This window comes from Callospermophilus lateralis, chromosome 3 (assembly GCF_048772815.1).
Source record: "Callospermophilus lateralis isolate mCalLat2 chromosome 3, mCalLat2.hap1, whole genome shotgun sequence".
NCBI lineage: Eukaryota > Metazoa > Chordata > Mammalia > Rodentia > Sciuridae > Callospermophilus > Callospermophilus lateralis.
This window is the reverse complement of record NC_135307.1, coordinates 82,571,305-82,586,321: the sequence shown is the minus strand read 5'-3', so window position 1 is coordinate 82,586,321 and position 15,017 is coordinate 82,571,305.

Genomic DNA, 15,017 nt, shown 5'->3' with positions numbered 1-15,017 from the left:
GATTGTTCAGAGATTGGCAGTTAGTCTGTAGCTATATATTACATATATTTTAACCTTTTTAAATAGATCCACCTACAAAGCCAATCACAAAAACGTAATACTAAACCCAAATGCACCTTCTTTTTTTTCCTCCTGCTACCATGGCTCTCCTATTTACATATATGTGATTGGCTAACTGTACACTATTTCAAACTTTAATAGCATCATATTAAGTCATGGTCCATAGTACATGATTAGTATCTGCGTTGGCATTCCAATAACCATGTCCTTGTTGCAATAGCAAACACTACTGAATAGCAGCCTCTAGAATAATTTAATGAAGTTCTTACTGATAAATTCTTATGTAGAAGTTCTTTGGGGCATATTATGCTTTGGATATAAGGTGTCCCTTAAAAGCTCATATATAGACATAGGAGTATTCTGAGGTAAAATGGTTAGATTATGACAGCTGTAACCTGATCAGTCCACCCCTGAGCGCACTAACTGGCTGGTAACTATAGGCAGTTGGGGCATGGCCGGAAGAGGTAGATCACCAAAGAAAGGAGTGTGCTGGAAGGGCTCCTCTTCTCTGTGGCCCCTTCCCCTTTCTCTGCTTCCTGACTACCGCGACTAAACTGCTTCTTTCTTCGGTCACACTCTACCACCAGGATGCTCTGCCTCACCTCAGGTCCAGAGCAATGGAGTCTGCTGACCGTGGACTGAAACCTCTGAAACTATGAGTCCAAAATAAACTTTTCCCTCCTCAAATTTGTTCTCATCAGGTATTTTTGGTTACAAAGATGAAAAGCTGACTAATACAGGATCTATGTTTAGGTGTTCACAATTTTACAGAAATGTATTCCTACATGAGTTATGGAATACTTCTATTTAGCCACCAGTTAAAAGTAAATTTAACTGGAGAAGTAGCCTTCTACATACTTCAACATTAATGAGGCAAATTTGATGTTTTGTTGCATTCAGTCAGTTTCCCTTTAATATTACTTCAAAATACTGCTAATGACATGAACATCACATGACAGCAATATGAAAGAGAGATTTTGTTTAACCTGTCAATTTACTCTTTTTGGTTTGCTTTTTGCATTGGTTCCATATTTTACCTGTCAAGTTGTGAAAACTCGTATTTCTAAACTGAATTCTTAATATATTATTGGATAAACTGTGTGATTTTAAAGACAATGGATTAGTCTCCATCCAAGAGCTAAAGCTATAGATATTTTTTATTTTTTTTAAAGACAGAGAAATGTCTTGCTGGGTGCTAACACCTTCAGAAGCTATTATTATAGCGCAGCAGAGGACGACTCTCTTGCAGATGGAGAGCGATGTTAAGATTCACACCAGACCTTGTCCTTCTATGCCTTTTTCCCCTGTGCAAAGGAATCTGTCAGATCTTATTCCTTTCTTTGAAGAAATGCCTAAAGAATGTCAGTTCAGTCTGGCTACACTTAGGCATCATGTGGAAGATTGTGGATGTCTTCAAGAGAAAGACACACATTCTGAAAAAAATGTAATTTAAGGGTTATCAAAAGGAAGTATTTTGGCTTTCTGTGACTGGGTTGAAAGTTTACTCCTTTTACATAGTAATTTTTTTTTTTTTTACATTTTACTATGCTCTTTCCTTTTCAAAGCATTTTAGAATTAAATTTCTTATTTGATTTTCATTATAGTCTAGATGTCATTTGGTTATTTTACTATGTTAGTCAAAACCAGTACTGTTATTTTGCATTTCCTAATCACCAGAATGAGTAGCTTATGTTTGATTATTTTTCTAAGTGGACTATGGACAATATCAACCAGTATAGAAGAGTATAATTATTTCTCTCATTGGTAATTGTGAACACTGGGGACAATACACTTTCATTTGGCTATTTCTGATTATACAACAAGACTCTAAAACCTCCTTTTTATGTTATGCTCATAATTTGCCAATTGGAGGCCAAAGGTTTTGTCAGTGAAATGTTCCCTGACCCCTAACATGAGTAGATATTCTACCTTTCTGTTTCCAGAACACCTTGCACACTATACTCATGCTGTATTAGGAATTTAGGTATGTTCTTATGACATTTATCTTTGTGTTCTTGGTACCTAGCATAGTAAATGTTTGTTTAAATGAACAAATTGTTATGTGTGTTGTGCTAAACTGATACACCACTTAAAGGCCATTCCAATATATGCAATTTTATGTGTCAATTTAAAATTTAATTAAAACAAAAATAAAAAATTTAAAAGGCCATTGCAAATGACTATTTGCTGGGTTTCTCAGAGCAAGTTCAACAACACAATAGGGAGAGATAGGAACTACTTAAGGAATTTCTTTACTGACTTCAGTTAAAATTAAAAACAGTGTGACTTTTTGTTTTTCAAATAGCACTTGGAGACCAGTATTTCAGAAGAGAGGTCTAATAATCAGAGCCTATTATGTTTTATGTATGACCACAGAATAATAAAAAAAAAGGCATTAAAGTATTGGATCAGATCAGTGTTGAAACTTTAAGTGTTATTTTGAGCAAAGCTTTGATAATATTGAAGTGGAAGAGTGACATTGCCTATAGTAGAAAAAGAAAAATTTAGGTGAAATGAAGGTCAAATTGAATCTAATTCCTAATGAGCAGATAGAACTAAAGAAAATAAACAGACCTTTAGTTCTTGTTTTTATAAAACATCCAAGAAACACACTGCATTAATTCTTTGAAATAGATTTTGCTTCTTGCTCTAGAGGGGAAATAAAAGAAAACATGACATTTAAGAAATACTTATTTTTATACTTGTGTCCTTCCTTTCTTCTTTGAATAAAAAAAATGTGGTTTGATGCATATAAATGAATTTTCTGTATGAAAAGTCAGCATGGACTTGGATAAAGGTCATTAAAATTAAAAGTTGTTATTTTTCATTTAAAATATTGTCTTGGCATTATCCCTTATAAATTCAGAGACAATATGGAAGAGTCTTCAATAGTTAATTTAATGACTGTATTCCTGTATTCCTGTGTCTTATAGTCTCACTGTAGGTTTGTAAATATTAATGAGATATTTGTAAATATTAATTAATATATGTGATAAAATGTAAATGAACTGTGATATGTAGATAGAGTAGTAGTTGGTATGATAAACTAATGATTTTTTTTTTTTTTTTAGCTTTTGTTAAGTACTGACTTCACATTCAATGAAAATTCATTAGAAAGTTTTTGTTCTTTTTTCTTTGGGCACATAAATATACACATCAAACTGTAATTTTCCAAGAATTGAATAATTTATAGGCATATTTCTTACTTGAGTTTATAATTTTAATTTTCTAATTATTTGTAAGGACAAATTTTTATGATTCTACCATTTCAATTGATCTACTTTAAGATTGGTAAGCATGAGGCTATTTTAGTGGTATACTCCTAGAAAGTGCTTTAGTAAATATTTCTCTACAAAGTTTGGCAGAGATGTTTGTACAATTAGTAAGTAAAGAAAATCTTGCGTAAATGGCTATTCATTAAGATTCCTAAAAAAATCACTTAGAATTTTTAAAGACATCGGATAAATTAGTGAATACAGATTAAATATGTTCTGAGTAATTATTAAAATTAGAGATTTTTATGAAATGTATTTATCATTTCTGAAGCACTTTGGAGATTATATAAAAATTTTGGATATGTCAACTTTTAAATATATGTGGTAATCACTTCTCTTCCACTACTATATAAATTCAGGTAATCTGTTTTGATTTATGTTTTGGACCACTTTGACTAAAATTTTCCATTTGGGGGAAAACTTCTGTTTTATAAAGTATGCCCAATCATATAATTCAAAATAAAGCTAATTTGCTTATTTAAGCTAATTAGCTTAATCTTAATTAAGATTACTAAACATTTTTCCTATTCCTTTTTGTAATTTAGAGGAAGAGCTTTCCTCTTCCACTGACTTTAGCTTTAAATTCCTACTCCATCCTGAGACACATGGTTCTCTAAGCACTTTTATCACGTCTATAAAGCTTATGCCTAATGATTTTGAGAATCCAAACCTATACTTGAACTCTATTAATGATCAAAGTGAAACTACTAAATACAGAGAAACTACAGTGACACCAGCAAAATTTAGTCCATGGGAGAAACGATCATCATGAAGAGAATTAAGTTCAACCTGAATTTAAAAGCAAAACAAAAAAGATATTCAAGGGAAGGAGGAAGGAAAGAAAACCCCTTAAAGCCAACAAAAACTTCTGGGTAATACTGAAATTCAGGTCCACTGAATGTCTGCAGTCCTGGAAGGCAGCAGTGTAGTGATGGGCTCTGTGATCAGCAGCACTTTATTTCCAAACAGTGTCAAGGAGAATAGAATCTCTCCATGAAAGCATACTGACACTGCATAAGGAATGTTTTGGGGGCATCCCATTAAAGAAAAAACAGGCATCTGTGTAGGGGATGGGATAAGAAGGACTGAGGTAGGCAGAAATGACTTCCAAGATGAAACGATTTAAAAGATTGTGGGCTTTAATTCCTGGAAATTTCTTTTCATAAATCAGTAGTCAAGCCATCACTAACTTTGAAGATAGGTAGGTGTTAAAATGTATATAGAATACATAACATGAAAAGAAAGACCTAGAGTTTTTTAAGTAAAATTATTGAATTTCACTAAGTAACAATTTTGCTGGAATCCTCTACAGATCATAAGTATGTTGTTTGGCCCAGGAAATCCTGAAACAAAGAAAAGGATAATCTGAAGGAATTGAATGGCTTTCTGAAATGGATTGCTTAAAGTCAGAGAATAAAAAATATGAAAGATAGCACAGTTGTAAAGGAATTCTCCCCTTGAGATGGGGAATGCAGGGTATTTGGGGTTGGCCAGGGAACTAGATAAAATAAATGAAAATTAGTGTCTATATTTTCATTAGAGCTTAAGTGAGTTGAGGAAGCACTGTGTAAAACCACATCATCTATCTTAAGTTCACAAGGAAGAAAACGAAATAAATGCATTATTCAGATTACTTGTTATTGAAATATTCTGAATAAAAATATTTCTAAAATAGATTTCACTTTATGCTGCATGTTAAAAAGAATATAGTGAAAAATATTTTACTTTTTCTTAAAGATTCGTGCTGACAAGATAAATATCAATTATTTTTCTTTAAAACAGTAATTCTCCCAAAGACTATTGGAGTTAATTGGACAGTTTTTCCCTGCTTGGATTTCTGAGCATTTGCTTTTGCTTGGTGTAGTCTTCATGTGTCCTCCTCACTGGTGGTTTATGTGCTGCTTCACTTGCTTTCACTTCTTGGTGTCATCCATGAACCTGTCTGGAGACTCCCTCCCCACTTCTTTCAATCTGTTGCATGTACACCTATTGTGGGCAGAAAAACTAGACAAAGAAGCTTGCTATAATCATAACAAAAATAAGGTGCATTTTGTGGAGACATCTGGGAACCTAGTCTAGGGTTTTATGAGTGTAAGCATGTGTGGCTTTTTAAGGACCTGCATTGACCGCTCTGTGCCTTTATTTGGGAGAGGAAGACAGGAAAGAACTGACTTCAGTGCTACGGACTATAAGCGTTGTGACAGTACTTCTGTATATCAGTTAACATGTTTGAAATTGTCCATGTCATCACTATTTCAAATATGCAAAGGAGCTCTAGAGCATGTTTCAGAAGCTGATCCTGAAAAATTTTATAAATGAAAATATATTATCTCTTTCATTACTTGTAATAAATATTGTCATTAATTGTAGGAATTTTATTGTTCTTGTGGTTCTTTTTTACCATGCTGGGCATTGAAACCAGCATGTGCTAAGCAAGTGCTCTACTATTGAACAACCATCCCCAACCCAGAATTTTTATTTTTTTAATGGTGTTTTATGTATCAAAGATAGCTCCTCCTAGTGAGAAATATTGTATATATATGCATAATCACTTTTTTCCCCCCTTGGTACCAGGGATTGAACCTAGAGGCGCTTAACCACTGAGCCACATTCCCAGCCTTTTTTTGTATTTCATTTAGAGACACGGTCTCAATGAGTTGCTTAGGGCCTTGCTAAATTGCTGAGGCTGGCTTTGAACTCATGATTCTCCTGTCTCAGCCTCCTGAGCCACTGGGATTACTGTCCACCACTGTGCCAACCTCTGAATAGTCACTCTTGAAACAAAATTTCCACTTTGAATAATTCACAGTTAAGCCAATTCATAATTATGCCTATTTTTCGGTCCTTGGAGTTATACCACAAGGTTTCATAGAGAAGTGGGACAAGAAGAATTGGCTCATACCTGCCTCTATAGAGAGATGGTAGAGATTAGAACACACCTAATGAAGTTCAAGAAGGGAAAGAGAGGGTGGTGTGATCAGTTAGAAGGAATCATAAGGGGAAGAAGAATATGGATGCTAAGAGCAATAAGTGTGCAGGGGAAGGAGAAAGGACTGGAGAAACTAAAGAAAACATAGGTATTTTCAGCTAGAAAAACACTGTTTTCATGGTAGTCCTCAGGAAACCAGATAAAAGATAAATGACCAAGTATTGGCAATAAATAAGTAAAGAGTGAGCATGTTTCAAAGAAAATTGAATTCCTGTTTTTATAATTGTTTATTACTATGTTAACTTTTCTCTATGCTTTCTTAGAGAGCTTTTACAACAAAGAACATTAAGCTCTAAACCCAGCTTTTTTGCTAAAGAACTTTCCAACCTTTCACAGGAATAGTCATGCTATTTTTCTGTTCTTGGAGTTACACCACAAGGTTTCACAAGGATACATTCTGGAAAATGCATCTTTAGGAATTGTGTCATTGTGGGAACATCATAGAGTGTACTTGCATGAACCTAGATGGGATGGGTCAGTCATTCAGTGTGGCATCTTGATGTAATCAAGAGACAGTGAACATAAGATGTATGAGGCTGCTGACATCATAACACTGCATAGTCTTTTAAAATTTTTTTTAATTTGTTCTTTTTAGATATACATGACAGTAGAATTCTTTTTGACATATACATACATGCAGTATAACTTATTCTAATTAGGGTCCCATTCTTGTGGTTGAACATGATGTGGACTTACACTGAACATGTATTCATATATGAGCACAGGAAAATTATGTCTGATTCATTCTACTGTCTTTCCTGTTTCCATCTCCCTCTCCCTTCTCTTCAGTCCCCTTTGTCTAATCCAATGAACTTCTATTACCTCCCCCCCACTTATTGTGTATTAGCATCTGCATATCAGAAAGAACATTTGGCCTTTGGTTTTTGGTATTTGCTTATTTCACTTAACATGGTAGTCTCCAGTTCCATCCATGTACCAGAAAATGCCATAATTTCATTCTGCTTTATGGCTGAGTAATATTCCATTGTGTATATATACCACAATGTCTTTATCCATTCATCTGTTGAAGTACACCTAGGTTGGTTCCATAGCTTAGTTATTGTGAATTGTGCTGCTATAAATATTGACGTGGCTATGTCACTGTAGTATGTTGATTTTAAGTCCTTTGCGTATATGCTGAGGAGTTGGATAACTGGTCAAATGGTGGTTCCATTCCAAGTTTTCTGAGGAATTTCCATACTGTTTTTAGAGTGGTTGCACCAATTAGCAAGAGACTTGGAACAGTCCTACCAGCAATGTATGAGTGTTCCTTTTTCCCTACATCTTCATCAACACTTACTGTTATTTGTATTCTTGATAATTGCCATCCCAATTGGAGTGAGATGGAACCTCAGTGTGATTTTAATTTGCATTTTTTAATTGCTAGAAATATTAAACATTTTTTTTAAAGAGTGAGAGAGAGTGAGAAAGAGGGAGAGAGAGAGAGAACTTTAATATTTATTTTTTAGTATTTGGCGGACACAACATCCCTGTCTGCATGTGGTGCTGAGGATCGAACCCGGGCCACTCGCATGCCAGGCGAGCGTGCCACTGCTTGAGCCACATCCCCCGCCCCTATTAAACATTTTTTCATTAATTTATTGACCATTTATTTCTTCTTTTGTAAAGTGCTTGTTCAATTCCTTAGCCCATTTATTGATTGGGTTATTTGTTCTATTTGGTGTTAAGTTTTGAGTTCTTTATATATCCTGGAGATTAATGCTCCATCTGAGGTGCAGGTGGCAAAGATTTTCTCCCATTCAATAAGCTCTCTCTTCACGTTCTTGATTATTTCCTTTGTTGTGAAGAAACAGCATACTATTGTGCAGTAAAACTTTTTATAAATAGGAGTATATACTAAACTAAATTTTTAAAAAATGCAAGGTGCCTGTCTATTATCTCAGCTATTCAAGAGGAGAAGACAGGAGGATCACAAATTTGAGGCCAGCTTTAGCAATTTAGCAAAATCCTGTCTCAAAATAAAAAGGACTGGGGATGTAGCTCAATGGTAAAGTGTCCTGAGTTAAATTCCCAGTATCAAAGAAAAAAATAATTAATTTAATTAACTAAATTAAATAATTATAACAACATTGTATTAAGTACCTAAGCCAGTAACATAGTTCCTATCATTTATCAAGTTTTATGTACTATACATAATTATATGTACTATATTCTATATGACCATAGCACAGTAGGTTTGTTTATCAGCATCACCACAAAGATGTGGATAATATGTGTGCTAAAACATTAAGACAGGTATGACATCAGTAGGCCACAGGGATTTTTCTGCTCCATTATATGTTATTTATCATCTTTACACATTTTGACCATTGTTGACTGAATCATCATTATACTGTACATGATTTTACATAACTCAGACTTAGAAATGATTTAGACCAGATTATTTTTACTCCCTTTCCTACTCTAAAATTCTATGAATTGTGAGGAGCATATAACAGAGTATTGGTTTAGAATTTTTAGAGTCAACTAATGTCACAAAATGTTCTCTTTTCATGTCTTGTATTACTTCTGACTATTCTGAAAGCTTTTATGTTCATCTTTCCCTTCTAGAAAAAAAAAACAATCCTTTCATTCTTTATAAGGAAAACAGTTCTAGGCTGCTCTTTGTGCAGGTAAATGACCCCCATCCCCATCTTTTGTTCAAGAAAGGTTCAAGGATAATCAATCCATTAATAATCCAATGACTTACCAAGGGACTTGGCACAAACTAAAAGACAAGATGTCTACTACCTTGCCCCAAAAGACATGAATTGGACAAGTACTAGGCTCCCAAGATGAAAACAAAGCATAGAAGATGTTATAAAATACAAAGAACAATGAGAGCTAAAATCCATGAGAAACCAGAACCTAACAGGTAAAAAAAGCTCCATCGAAGAGTGGAATAAGTAGCCAGTTGGTAGAGTTCCCTTTATTGCTTGCATTTTATTCTAAAGATAGCCTTCAAATTGTTTAGAAGTATCACAAATCAATAGCTAAAGCTTTCCAGGTGAATTACTACTGTGCATTGTGATTATAAGTGAAGTAAGACAGCATTCACACAAAAAAGCTGAGATCAAGAAAATAACTGTTGTGTTGACTGAATGCTAGAATGGAGATTCCTGGGAAACCACTGTTGTCTTATCACTTCATTCAATCCCCAAAAAGCACTTTAGTCCAGTACTCAGGAGACAGTTCTCTGAGGGTCCATTTCCTATAAGGTCCCTTGTATTCTCAAATCTGAATTGTGGACAATTCTAACTTGTATTTTCTGAATCACTCCCATCTCTACGAAGTCGGTCAACAACCTTTTGAAATAAATTAGATTCCATTTCATGATAAGGAAACTTCAAGAATGTAAGTGACCTCTCCCAAGGCATTTTGGCTGTTTTTTGGACCCATAGGCAAACAATTGCCTAATCTGGTATTTCTCTGATTAGACCATTTACTCTCCCTGAGAAAAATCTACCCCATAAACTTTTCACAAAGATGTTACATGTTCCTAAGAAATAGATTACATAAACACACAAAACACTCTCTCTCTCTCTCTCTCTCTCTCTCTCTCTCTCTCTCTCACACACACACACACACACACACACACACACACACATTTTCCCATTAATGGAGCTTCTACTATGTTTCTCCTCTCTAGGTTTGCTCTGCTATATAGTGCCCAGTATGAAGGACATTAAATTTTATGCTAAGAAACCCAATCTTATTCCAAATCTCTAGCACTTCCCTGTCACTATCAAATCACTGCCATTTCATCATGCTGAAATAACCAGCACCAGTGCCTCTAATGTCTACTAACAAACTCTTCTTTTTTTTTCTTCATCCTTTTTTTTTTTTTGCCTATTTTTGTCCTAAATTTCAGGAATGATATAGTCAAAACCACCACATCTCCCATTATTCCAAACACAAAAACAACTACCTCCACATATATACATAAATTCACTTGCTCATTGATGCTTTTCTATTTCCCCTTTGGTCAGAGTTATGTTCTTCCACCCTTATCTCCAGCCTCCTGATTCCTTCTTTTGTAAATGGGACCCTGGAAGACCCAGCCTACTAGTCTTGTAGGTATGTGCAGATGTGGCCAAATTCTAGAGTGACATTCTTGACATCTGCTACATACTAATCAGTAATGGAGCACTTTTTGTTATGTCCATGTAGCTAGCCTTTTTCATAGATTATTGCTGATGATTGAAATAAATTGCCTTTTATTTCTAAACAGACAAAATATTATTCTTTAAGTACACAGGGTATCTTGAAAACCTTCAAAGATAAAAATGCACCACTTAGGAGACTGGCACTTTATCTCTGCAGTCTTCTTCCCAAAAATGCATAACCATGATTTAATCATGAGAAAAGCATCAGAAAATCCAAATCAAAGACCAATCTATAAAAATATTGACCAGTATACTCAAAATTCTTAGGGTCATGAAGAATCAGGGAAGTCTGAGAAAATATCATGATCAAAAGAGCCTAAGAAACCAAATGTAACCAAATGCACTAAATGTAACACACTAACTAAATAGGATCTTGAAACAGAAAAAGAAACTGAAGTAAAGCTAAGAATATAAGATATTTGTGTGTATTTCAACTAATAATAGTGTATATAAATATTGGTTCATTAATTGTAGAAAATGTATCAGGGTAATATAAGATGTTAACAAGACCGGAAACTGGATTTGGGTAATACAGGAACTCTCTACTGTCATTGCAATATTTCTAAAAAATCTAAAACGTATTCTAAAAAATTAAAAGTTTATAAAGAGATACATGTTATGTGGATATGGTTTTGTATATGAATATATAACATATATAGTCAGCCCTCCATATCTGTGGGTTCCATATCCATTCAGTCAACCGGATAGAAAATATTTGGGAAAAAATTCGTACTGAACATGTAGAGTTATTATTCTTGTCATTATTCTCTAAACAATACAGTATGACAATTATTTACATAGCATTTACTTTCTTAGGTTTTTAAAGTAATCTGGAGATGATTTAAAGTACACAAGGATGTACACATAAATACCATAGCATTTTGCATAAGGAAAATGAACATCAGTGAATTTTGGTATCTACAGGTTTCCTGGAAATGATCTCCCATGGATATTAAAGAATGCCTATATTTTATTTGCATTATATAATTTATATATTTATGCATATAAGCAAGTTTAGATATGTGTATAAAATATGTGCTACTTACCTTTATGGGGTACATATTACTGCTTAGTCAGACAAAGGAAAAAAATTCTAATTGATAGAATGAGTAATCTTCTAAGGCAAACATTAAAATTATTTAGGTGTAACCTTCCCATCCCCCAGTAAACACATTTGATCAATTATTTAGAAGAAGTTATTTGCAAAGTCAACAAAAAAATTTAATGCAACCTTTATTTACTAAAGATACTGAGAGTAAACTCACACAACCAAAGTCCTGAGGACATATTTGAATTTTCCAGGATTGCTCCTTAAAGTTTGAGCAACTTCTAGTGTCAGGGGCAGAGGGAGGGGGTGTTATGTCTATGATCAGAGACAAATATTGGAAACTAATATGACATTTACCTCTGGGGAAACAGCTTTTTAAAATCTGTGTAAATTCTTGGAGAGGTCATAGAAGTATTTGAAAGGAATAGCTCTATGCTGATCACTACTGAATTTCAGACCATTTATCATGAAGCCTTTGGTTAGGAATAGTCTTTAGCCCTCATTTGTCTTCTCTTTTACTCTATTGATCCCCAAACTGATGGATGATTAAAGATTTTAAAGTCTGGTTTCAAAATAGCAGGTCTATTTGAGGAGACTTAAGAAAGATCCAGTGCAGGACTAATATATAACCTTGTTTTCATTATGTTAATGATTCTTTGTTAAATATCTTGTCAAAATGAATCTTCAATTGTCTACTGAGGAAATATGATACTATCTTGTTTTGTGTTTCTCTGTTTTCAAAAACCTCAAGAAAGTCAAAATCAGTTCTGCACCACTTTTTTTACATCATATTTTCCAAACCAGCAATGCTGCTAACGTGCAACTGTAAACCATAGTTGCAAATTGGGTTGCAAACAAATTCTGCTTAAGGCACAAGCCATAAATTAAAGTAATGATCACTTCAAGATGAAACTTTTTTTCTGTTTTTAAAATCAGAATGAAAGTAGGTCAATGAAATTTAGGATATTTTAGAGTATGTACAGTATTGTATTGTTTGCCAGTACCTAATTTACAATTACAGAGCTCCATGAATATTGAAATGATTCAGCTTCCCATTATAAATGTATGTGGCAGTTTGGTTGTTGATCAGTTTATGAAGTTAATGCAAATGGAACTGTCTTCCTGTCAGCATTTGAAATCTATAATGCAGTCATGTTGTATATTCAGGGACAGGCCATTGACAGTCAATTAACAAGTTTGATTGGTATGTCAACTCATTCTTTTGAATTGTTAATAGTATGTTAATAGCATTCGTTTCTTTGTGCAGTCCCATTTGCAGCTTCACAGTTACAGCTATTTTTTATAATTCTGAGTAACCTAAAATAGTGCCTTAATAATAGATTATTAAACACCTGTCTAGTGTAGCTTAGGGAGGTTTTTCTAGACTGGGAGTTTGCAGTGGATCCCTTTGATATTCAAATCAACAAATGATAGCCTTTTTATTCAAAACGTAAATTCTTTTGATGGTTAGCTTGTTAAGAAATATTCAGCTCTAGTCTGACCTGATCTGGTTTCCCATGGAAAAGATCTGATGCCGTTTGAAGGTTCATAAGTGGAATGCCAATGACAATTTGTTGTTGACGTTCCGCCGCCTCAGCCCTCAGATGCTGCTGGTTGATGTGCCGCTTTAACTTCACCAAATAATCCTTGCAGGTAAATGATCTATGGATTGATGAGATCGTTTCAAAGCAAAGAGGGCTCTTCTGTGGTCTGGATTTTTAGGCTTGGAGGGGGACTTAAAAAGATGCGTCAAAATTGACAGATGAATCTTAAGGCATAGAATGATTGGAGAAAGCAGAAATGTGGGAATATTTTTAAGTGACTAGCATATTACTTAGAGTTTTGAAAACCTTCAAATGTCGATCAAATCTGTTCCCCATAGCAGATTTATTTCTACCTTGGTTTCTGTTATGGTTGTTTTGTCTGTGTGCACAGGTTTACTCTCACTTTTCTGGGGAAGTTGATGAGACATTAAATGTATTATTCCCGAATGGTGCTTTGGAATAAGGTTGTGAGTTCATTTGCACAACCATGTTTTATTCATATAGTTCCTGTACACCAGACTATAAGAATCTGCCATTTCTCCAGCCTCAAAAAATTGTCTACAGCAAGGAGGCAGTAAAAATTTTATTCCTTTCCCCCCGTTCTTCACGTAGTTTGATGATGCTTTCCACAATCTACTATTTATATTTAATTTCATTCGTACAAGTTTCTTCATAGTAATGGGAAGGAAAATCCCACCAATGTAGTTTAGATATTTAGTTAATATTTTTTGTCCTGTGCTTCAATGAATATAGATGGGTAATTTGTGTATATTTGGATTTTAGAATTAGATGATACTTGAGAGACTGCTATTCAAATATCCTTCATATATTCATAAGGAAACTGAGGCAAATAGTAAGACCTCTCACATGACTGTTATAAACCCAGGTATCTGTATTCCTAACTGTACACACCCTGCTTGCTGCCTTTAGAAATACACAGAAGCTCATTTGAAGCTCATTCTGTGTTTCTCAACTGGATATAGAAAATTTCTGAAGTTTTCTAGTATCAGAGTATAAACATTAATAATATAGTTTAAGAACAAACTAGATACCAGTAAAAAAAAAAACATTGTAAAGAATATGTATTTCTTAACTTATAACTAAAGAATCTAAAAATTTCGAGAAAAAACAAATTTAAAAAAATAGATTGATTTTTGTCCTATACAGTTCATTTATTTACCATGAGCCTTGAGCAGGGCCACAGAAGTTATGGCCTATCTCCACACAGGGGGAGGCAAGGAAAAGGAGCAACACAAGCCTTAGCTGGTAACAGGTTTTACTTAAGTAAACCTCCATCAGTGTTTCTAAGTGTGTTTGACAGATCACTACTTCCACAAGATGCTTGGCCACCAAAAGGTTCTGTAGCCTGAGAATGAGGGCATATATACCTTTAATTGAAATTCATATCATCACAGTGATTGTTGATAGAGTAACAGATCCAAAAAGTTGTTTAATTAAAAAAAATAATAAGCAAACAACCCCCCCCCCACTTATTCAACTCTATTTAACCCAGGAGTTACAAAGGATTTAACACAAGAACGTTTTATATATATTTCTTTTTAAACCAACTAACATATTTTTTGGAAATTTAGAGAATGCTAGACCATCTTTAGGCAAAAGATTTAATTTCACTGCACTTCCATTTTTTTATCTATAAGTGTAGATAATATAGTACCTATTGGCATGGGTATTAAATGAGCTAATATATGTAAAACACTTAGTGTCTATCACATTGTATTATAAGTGTTTTCTATTGGTATTATTTATTAACAGTAATATTGTCATATCGTTATTCTTCTGTGAGACCAATGCCATAGTTTTATTCATCTGGGTTTAATGGTTGTTTCTGTGTAGTATACAGTATACAGTAAAAGGCCTTAGATTGGAATTGAGATTTCTGAGTTAATAGGCTAAGGCTTAAATGAGGTGAAGCAG